Here is an 8,714-nt window from a genome sequence, read left to right as displayed (position 1 = left end):
GGGTGACCACAGGGTGGTGTGAAGGAGCAGTGCCCTGAGGAGGGGCCCGGCAGGCTGCTCCTGTTCCAGCCGTCTCTCTCCGGGGCTGGGGTGTGGGTCGGACTTGCCCCGCGGGCTCTTTCTCCTGCCAGAACGCCTCTTCCCAGCAGCGGGCAGGAGAGCGGTTCCAGTGCTCCGAGCCAGACGCATTTGGCAGGAGTGCTGTTTTGGAGCCTGACTGCGTGGGCTGGCAGGAGGTTCACTCGGCTCCCATGATGCTCAGCTTCCTGCGCCCCTGACCCGGTGTGCTGGGAGGAGCTGGACAGCAGATGCGGGAGGTCTCCTCCAGCTCCTTCCCAGGCCAATTTCAACCTTGTTTTCCATTTCCAGCTTTGAGAGGCTTCGTGCGCAGGCGTGATTTCAAAGTTTGTTTCCTCCCTAATGAGACGCTGAGGTGGTGGTACCGGAATGAGAAGGGATCTGTGTGTACCGAGGGATTTCTCACCCCCACGGCTGCACTGTTCAGAGACAGAGAGACAGAGGGACAGAGGAACACCTGAGGTAGGGTGTCTACAGTAGAACCCACTGCTGGGTTAATTCTATGACGGAAACGGGCAAAGTCAGGCATTTCGGTCCTCACAGCTCCGCCAGAGCCCAGCCTTCCAGCCGACTGCCGACTGCTGACGATTGCCTCCTCCCGCTTTGTCAGTGTGTGTGAGCCAGACCCTGGTCCTGGCCCTGAGCACTCATCAGTCAGTACAGGAAGCAGGAAAGGAGGATGGCCTCGTGGACCTGACCTTCGGGCAGGGATGGAGAGGGACCGCTTTCCCGGTGGCTGTAAGCACAGCCCTGAGGGACACCCAAGGCCCTTGGGGATGCCCTATGCCTCTGCATCCCTGCTAATTTAACTTCCGGTTTCTCTGCAGGGTCCCAGCCCCACGGCCCTGCCTCTGTGCAGATGGAAGCCTCCGAGGCTGTGTTCTTTTGGGAAGGAGAAGCCCCAGCTCAGACCCAACTCTGCTGCTCACTTCCCAGTGGCAGCACTAGGCGAGTCAAGTCCCCTCAGTGTCCTTTGGTGTCCTCACGGGTAATGCAGAGCCGGCACCTTGGCAAGAGGAGCAGAGAGGTTAAAGGCAAAGTGCCCAGCGTCGGGGTGGCACACAGAGTCTGACTTGAGGAAGCCGCAAGGACAGAACGCCCGAGGCCTCTAACTGACAAGAGCGAGGTTCTTTCTCACGGGCCGGAGGCTGGGACACCCAAGGTCAGGGCTCCGGCATCTGGGGGAGGCTTCTTGCTGCCTTGTCCCAGGGCAGCAGGGGAGAGGCAGGAGAGCGACATGTGGCCGAGACATGGACACTGACGGCGCCAGTTCAGCAGGAGGCCCTGGCCTCAGCTGCCCACACCGTCACATCCCGGAGTAAGTGTGCAGCCCGTGCATTTGGGGGGACCCAGTCAGACAATAGCAGAGAGCGTCTGGCTCCCAGCCGCTGCAAAATGTACCCCTGTACCCGAGGCTGGTCAGGATTTGTCATTTGCCCAGAATGCAGGGACGGTACGGACAGAGCTGAGCCTGCTGCTCCCTCTCTGGAAAGTGCCCCAGGACGTGGACAGAGAGGCCACTGGTGTCCCTTCATGCGGCTCCATCCTTCTCCCTGCCTTGGAGCAGCCGGGCCGGCGCAGCGGACCCCACAGCTTCCTCAGGCAGGGGGCAGTCAAGACCTGGACTCGCCTGTGTCTGAGCTCTGTGTGCTCGCCCAGGGGCTTGAACTCTGGGCCAGCAGATGCCTGGGTGCCAGAGACATGGCTTCAGCTCTCCCCGGGAAGAGGCAGGCCCAGGCACCAACTCTTGCCCCACTGGTGCCCAGGGGGAGCTGGTTGTGGTCCTCAGGGCACGGCAGGGAAATGAGCGCAGACAGGAGGCCCCACCGCTTCCCCCGCTTCTCTCCAGAGAGGGGATGGCGCCCCTGGGAGGTAAGCGGAGGTGCTCAGGGCACTGCACTCTGCACCCCCATACAGCGCAGCTCCCCGCCCCTACGACACGAGGTCAGTACCTGTGCCCGGCGGCCAATCTCCTGGAGAATGGCGTGCTGGTGCAGCTGCAGCCCCTCCACGGCACACTCTTCCCACAGGGTGGCAGAGAAGTGTGGCGGTAACGGAAGTGAAGAGAGAAAGCGCAGCAGAGGAACATGTGGGAGGACCAGCAGCGAGGTGTGCCAGAGCCTCCTGTGCTCCCACGCAGACCTGGGACCTCACTGTCCCCTGTCCTTTCCGACGAGGTCAGACTGGGCTCACACGCGTGTACCCCAACATCACCCCAGCCTCTGCTTCTGCCTGAGCCCGTTTCCCATCAGCCCGAGGCTTCCCTGCCTGCTGACCCACATGCAGCCCTGGCAGCCGCCTCTGTTCAGCGTGGCTTCCTTGAGGAGGGAAGGCCAGGGGATCGACCCCCTTCCAGGCATGCTCCCAAGGGCTCAGCAGGCTTCTAGGGGCACCACCCAGGGGCCTCAGTGCCTGCTCCAGAGCTTGGTAATGGATGCTCCTGCCAGCCTTCTCGTGCTTCACTCCTGATGCCCTGGGTGGGACTGCTCAACAGGAGGCCTGTGCATGGGGACCTCTGCTCCCCCATGGCTGCTGAGGGGGGGTCTGATGTGTCCAGCTAGGAAGCCAGGACTTTGGGATCTCAGAGCACTGAGCACTCACCAACATTTCTGAAGTACTTACTCCAAACCCATCAGGTGCGCACGACCATGCACATTCTATAGAAGGGAAACCGAGGGACAGAATACTTACCTGAGGTCCCAAAGCAGCAGAGCGCAGGACTGAATGACAGAGCCGGACACCGCAGCTTTCCCGAGAGCAGGCAGGAAGCAGTGGGAGGGAGGGAGGGCAAGCAGGTGTCAGGAGGGGCCATGGATCTCATATGCGCTGGAGGGGTGTGTGGGCCACGAGTGCATGCAGGAAACCCATGTGTGTGTTGTATATGTGTGCATGTGTGATGTGTGTGTACACACGGATGACAGGTGTGTGTATGTAGAAGGTGCACACATGCATTGTGTGTGTGCATGTGTGCCATGGATACAGTGTGCTCCAGGTTCCAAATGCACGTGTGAGTTGTACATTGCGTGTGCACTGCTGTGTTCATGTGCCATGTGCATGTATGTTACGTGTTGTATATTGTGTGTGCATATGTTGTAAGTTACATGTGTACTTGCATTTTACGTGCATATATGTGCCACGTTGCATAGGGCATGTGTTGTGTGTGCACTTGCACATTGTGTATTGTACGTGTAGTGTGTTGTGTGTATGTGTTGCACTGTACATGTGTTCACATGTCTTATGTGCTCACCCATTGCATGTATCTGCGGTGTGTGTCTTGTGTGCACACGTGCACGGGGGGCAGTACAAGCGTGTGGTGTGTCCTGTGAAGCACAGCTACTCAACGCAGGCAGAGCATCACACTGCAGTGATCACATGCACCGAGGTGGGTGTTCAGCACCCCGGGTGGACGGAAGTGGAGAGACTCCAGCAGAGACCACCAAGCCCACTGTGCCGTGAGCTGGATGGGGGGTCCATGTGTGGGAGGCAGGGCCAGGAGCAGGGGATGCTGGGCCCCTCAGAGCCTCTTTGGCAGGCAGTGCCACAGTGAGCCACCACGCCTGAGGCGACTGGTCAGGGGCGGGGAGGGGTGAGATCCTGTTGTGGCTGTAGGTGTGGCCCATGGCATCAGCAGGAGCTCACATGCGGAGCCCAGAGAGGTCACACTGTGGTCGCTCACACAGGCATGGGGCATAGGGGGCAGGGTGGAACTTCTAGAGTACCCTGCAGCAGAAGGCCCCTGTCCCCTGACCTGCAGGCCTCTGTGCTGAGGAGCTGTCTGCTGACACTCTCTGTCTCCCCAGAACGCACTATCAAGGCCCCAAGGGCTTCCTGACTTTTGCGTGTGGGAATGGGCTGCAGGAATCCAGGTTTCCAGGTCCCTGAGGCGGGATTCTGAGGTCTGTGTTGTGACTTCCATTTGAGCAGCTCCTGCAGGTCCTCCAAGGGTTGTGGGAAGTCCTTCTCCACCCTTGTGATGTGTGACCGATCACCGGGGAAACCAGAGAGCAGGGAACTGGAAGAACTGTCAACATGAAAGAAAGAGAGGAAGAAAGGAAGAGAAAAAGAAAGGAAAAGAAAAGAAAGTAAAGGCAGATGGTGGAACACATGACTCTGCATCCAAGTATGAAATTCTCGTGTTTCCACCTCAGTCACCCAGGCTGGTAACTCAGGAATCTCCACCCCCATCCGACCACTGTGGTTGGATGTCATTTCCCCCAGGGCTCTCCTGATGCTTCTCCTCCCACACTCAGGCTGCATCTGGCAGCCCTGTGTGACCCCTCAGGTCCGCGGGTCCCACTGAGGGAAGCACATGGGGCTTGTCATTGCATTGCTGTGCTTGGGCCGGGGCCTGGCTCAAGCAGCCTCTCCATGGCTGGTGTCACCTCGGTGAATGAACCCTAAATGCACCCACACCTCTGCAGAGTGAGGAGGGTGAGGCTGGAAATGCTCCCGAGAAGCCGTACGGGAGCGTGTTGTCCAGGAGGACTCATTTTCCAAGGAGATTTCACTACAGAAGCTGTCATCTCTGACCCCAGAGGCTGACGCGAGAGGGCTCAGGAGGCACAACAGCGCGTGACGGTGCATGCGGACGAGGGGGGGGACGGCGCTCAGAGGGGCCGCTCGCGGGCTGGGTGGGCTCGGTCGTATCAGGTGGTGGGGTCTGCATGGAGAACACAGCAAGCAAGGGCTGTGACAGGCAGTGGGATCCAGGGGGCCCCTGAGGACATGGGCGCTGCTCGACAAGAGCGGGTGGCCGAGTGAAGGCCAGGCCTGAATGGCGTCTTCAGAGGACAGATCCACCCAGAAAATCTGAAGCAGAAGGTTGGCAGGTGTCATGGCTGTGTCTTGATGTCCCCCGAAGCCTCATGCGGTCATAGCTGGGGCTTTTCAGAGGTGGCTGGGTCTGGAGTGTGTGATGCTGGGGCTGATTCACAGTGCAGTGCCCGGTACTAGGGTTAAGGTTGAGCAGGAGGATTGGGGTGTGAGTGCGCCCCACTCTAAGCAGCCTGGGTAAGATGCAGGGACAGAAAGAGCTGTGGTCTTCCCTTGTTTGTTGCTTTGCTGCCTTCTTTTCACCATGACCTGTTGCCCCTCTGCTGTGCCACCCCACCTTGGAGCAGCTGACTGTGGACTGAAACCTCTACACACTGTGGGCTAAACAACCCTTTCCCCCTTTAACTTGGGGTGTTGGGTATTCGGTCTCAGCGACCAGAAAAGCAACTGAGGCAGCAGGTTTGGGCAATGGAAAGTCGGCGAGGCGGCAGGTGTGTCAGGAGCTGAGCTGATCGGGTCTGGTTCTGGTTCCAGTATGATGGGCGCCACAGGAGGGCAAAGGCATGGCAGCGACAAGCGGTCCTTAGGCCCCACGCGGTCCCCTGGCTGGCGGGGGGAGGGGCCGGGCTGTGGCAGGGAGGTGAGTCAGGAGCTGTGGTGACTGGAGAGGGGAAGGTGGGCAGATCTGCGGGCGGACGGCGGGGCCAGGTGAGCGGTGAGGAGCTGAGGCTCCTGGAGCAGCTGAGGCTCTGGGCTCCGTCTGAGATGTGAAGATGAAGATGGGGCGCGGTGGATGGGCTACGGAGCCACCTTCTCTCCGAGGGGCCGCTACACGTATGTGTGGCTTGGTCCCCTCAGCAGCAGACTCTGCAGCAGGAGCAGGGACACGCGTGGGCTGCTGGAAGCCATCCCAGGCATGGAGCAGTGGGGCAGCAGGAGGGACCACTCCAGGGTGTGTCCTGCAACTTCACTCCCTGAGGAAAGGCTCTCGCTTGCCTAGGGAATGGGATCCTGCAGGGATCCAAACTCACAGTGGATTCACTCTGGGGGAGAAGACGCGAGGTGTGCAGGCTCTCAGCCCAAGGTGGCACACCGCCCTTCTGGGTGCAGCTGGTGGACACAGCAGCTACTGGAGCCAAAAAGTGGACCCACAGGATGCAAAGAGCCCCGTATGAGATGTCCGGAGAAGGATCCAAAAGAGATGTCTTGTAAATAAGGGCCTGCGCTGCGTAGGTACGTTTGGTTAATGATGGGATGCATGTGTGACGTGGGGCCCTAGGGTTGTATCTTCTAAAGGTTCGGTAGCCATCTTGGTTGGTTCACTTACACTCTAGGATATAGGCAGGAAGGGGAAGTGAACTAACGATGCATTTCTCAGGAGGTGTAAGCCCGGCAGTAAGCAACTCGGGACTGTGGTTGGATACAGCCTGGAGCTCAGGGAAAAGTCAGGTTGAGCTACAGTCGGAGGTGCCCCTTCATAGAGGTGATGCAGCTATGAGATGCCCACAGAGGGAAGTCCAAGGAGCACTGAGGAGAGAGTCCGAGGCTGACCTCTAGGCTTCCCCATTCCGCAGGGGCGAGGAAGACAGAAAATCATCCCCAGCTCACTGGTGGGTTTGCCCAGTGTGGCTTCCACGTGGCAGTGGGGAACACCCTTGTGGAGGGGTAGAAGAGAAGTGGGAGATGGTGTCTGAAGTTTTGGCTCCATCTGGAGCAAACCAAGAGGCAGGAAGGAGAGGGTGGGGCCAGACAGCTGGGAAACTGAGGAGGGGAAGTGATTCCACCATTTTGATTTGATGCACACACACGTTTTGCACCTGATGTCATCCGTATTTCACAGACAAGGAGTGTGACACCCAGAGAGGTGTCATTACTCACACATGTTCAGATGCATAAGCGGCAGAGAGGGGATCTGAACCAGTTTCATGGGGTTTTCTTTCTGAGACCACATTGTCCTCTTAGGAGTGGCACCAGGGGGAGAAGGCACAAGGGCTGGGGTGCTCCTCTCTGTGAGAACTGGGGTTCTGGAGGGTTAGCTTTCCATTTGAAGTTCTTTTCCAGAATGGCAGGTAGGAATTCAATTTTCTGCCCTGAAGTTTCTGCGATGGGTCTGGCAACTGGAATGTTCTGGAAGCCGTCTGAACAGAGCAGGACGAAGAACAGGCACCCAGCATGGGGACCCTCACAGCTGTCTCTCTGTGTCCTGCCTGCCTCCCACCTTTCATATTTGTCCTGCTGAAGACCTAAGCTCAGGCCCTGAGGGTCATTTGTGACCATGAAGTAGATGGGTAACAATTTGTATAAGTTTTCCGTTTCTCTCCCTTTCCCACCACAAGCGCTGTCAGGGTAGTGCTGAGTGATTATTGCTGGCCCCACAATTGCAAGTAGAAGCAATAGGTGAAATGGAATTGGAGAAACAATGTCCCTACAGATGCATGTCATTAGAGGCATGGCTGCCCAGAGAAATTGGTACATATTTTGGTTTAAATCCTTGGAAACCAAGCAAAAATTAAGTTTAGCGAACTCAGGACCAACAACTTGGAAACCCTCTCTTTGAAGGCCATTGCTGACAGCGGCCTCCAAATGGCCAACAAATGTCAGTGTAATGTCACTGGAGCAGGACCCTGTGTCCAAGGGTGAAGTCAGCTCTGGTTGGAACTTATTCTCAGACATGGGAGGCCGTAAGGACGAAGGACTGACTTAACCCTGCAAAACCCTGATATCTTGTGCTTTTGCTTTGGTTACAGCATGAGCAAAGATTGGAAAAAAAATATCATCCAACTTGAAAGATAATGCAAGAAGTATTGAAGAGTATGAAGAAAATAGAAAGCAAATATGTGCTTGTATTAATCTTATTTAAAGGTCATTGGGTTTACTTAGGCTAAAGAAAGTCAAATCTGATATGGCAGTCTAGAACATTCTAGAAATACATTTATGGATATAAATGGTGTCCATAGCATATTGTTGGTTTTTAAAATATATGTTTAAATTAGCATGTATAATGTGATTACACTTACTGACTGCTCTACAATCCATACAAATTGATATTTTTAAAAATTAGTATATTTTCTTTTGTAAAAGAATAATGAAATTGTTCAAAAGCCTCACTCACTTAAAGTTATACCACTGGAAACTTTTAAAGTTGCTAAGAGTTTCGTATTGGTCATTCTTTGCTAGCAGCCATTTCTCTAGAAGCTAGGAAGGGGTAGAACAGTTGCCTCCTTTATATCTTAGTTTTGTATTTCTTTTTCTTTCTCTCTCTCTATTTTTTTTTTTTTTTGTGCCAAGGGTCAAACTCAGGACCTTGCACTTGTGAGGCAGGTGACAGCACCACTGAGCTAAATCCCCAGCCCTGTTTTGTATTTCTTGATGGTAGATTTTTCTAGTCCAGCCCACATGGAGCAATGCTTGAGAAACATTAGTTGAATAAAAAGATGAGTAAGAACTAATCATTGCCCCACAGGAATCTACCCAAGGTGGGGGGCAAATGCACACATAATTCTAGGAAATGTGGTCAGCAGTGCTCTTACTGGAACACTCTGTCCTTCTATTCACCTTTGCAGTTGGCCCTTATCTTCTGCACTGGCATTTCCAGGAAGCTTCCTAAACTCCATATTTCCCAAGGGTGGCACTGAACTCTTGCACATAATCTCCCCAGACGTCCCCAGGGGCCGTCCAAGGGTGCAGGAGCTTATGCACTCACCTCCAGCCAGCCTCCTTGTCTCTAGGTTTGCCTCTTCGGAACAAGGTCCACAGCAGGGAGCCATCCTTGTCTTGCTTTCTGCCAGTGTCCCCTGAGCCTGCAAGCTCCACGGGGACAGGCCCATGTCTGGGTCTTACCCTCCACTGCCACGGACCTTTGT

General features: G+C 55.6%; 1 long non-coding RNA gene across 13 annotated transcripts; it reads left to right on the top strand.

Moving 5' to 3' along the window:
• The first annotated feature begins 200 nt into the window (after nucleotides 1–200).
• LOC101718525 (uncharacterized) lies at nucleotides 201–8,000 on the top strand. 13 transcript variants are annotated; one of them, XR_002394136.2, is made up of 5 exons: nucleotides 201–282; nucleotides 370–540; nucleotides 622–816; nucleotides 906–1,396; nucleotides 2,109–8,000. It is a non-coding gene; the product is annotated as an uncharacterized LOC101718525 (long non-coding RNA). The 13 variants fall into 13 exon arrangements; XR_002394140.2 differs by lacking the exon at nucleotides 201–282 and having other exon boundaries at nucleotides 289–540; nucleotides 2,109–2,255; nucleotides 2,715–8,000; XR_015451340.1 differs by lacking the exon at nucleotides 201–282 and having other exon boundaries at nucleotides 289–540; nucleotides 2,109–5,765; nucleotides 5,852–8,000.
• Nucleotides 8,001–8,714: the final 714 nt, after the last annotated feature.

The sequence above is a fragment of the Heterocephalus glaber genome, unplaced genomic scaffold (genome assembly GCF_053883595.1).
Source record: "Heterocephalus glaber isolate CG9 unplaced genomic scaffold, H.glaber_assembly_v1.0 deba00000122, whole genome shotgun sequence".
Classification (NCBI taxonomy): Eukaryota; Metazoa; Chordata; class Mammalia; order Rodentia; family Bathyergidae; genus Heterocephalus; species Heterocephalus glaber.
Note: the sequence above shows the minus strand (reverse complement) of the source record. Positions and strands in the feature narration are given on the sequence as shown.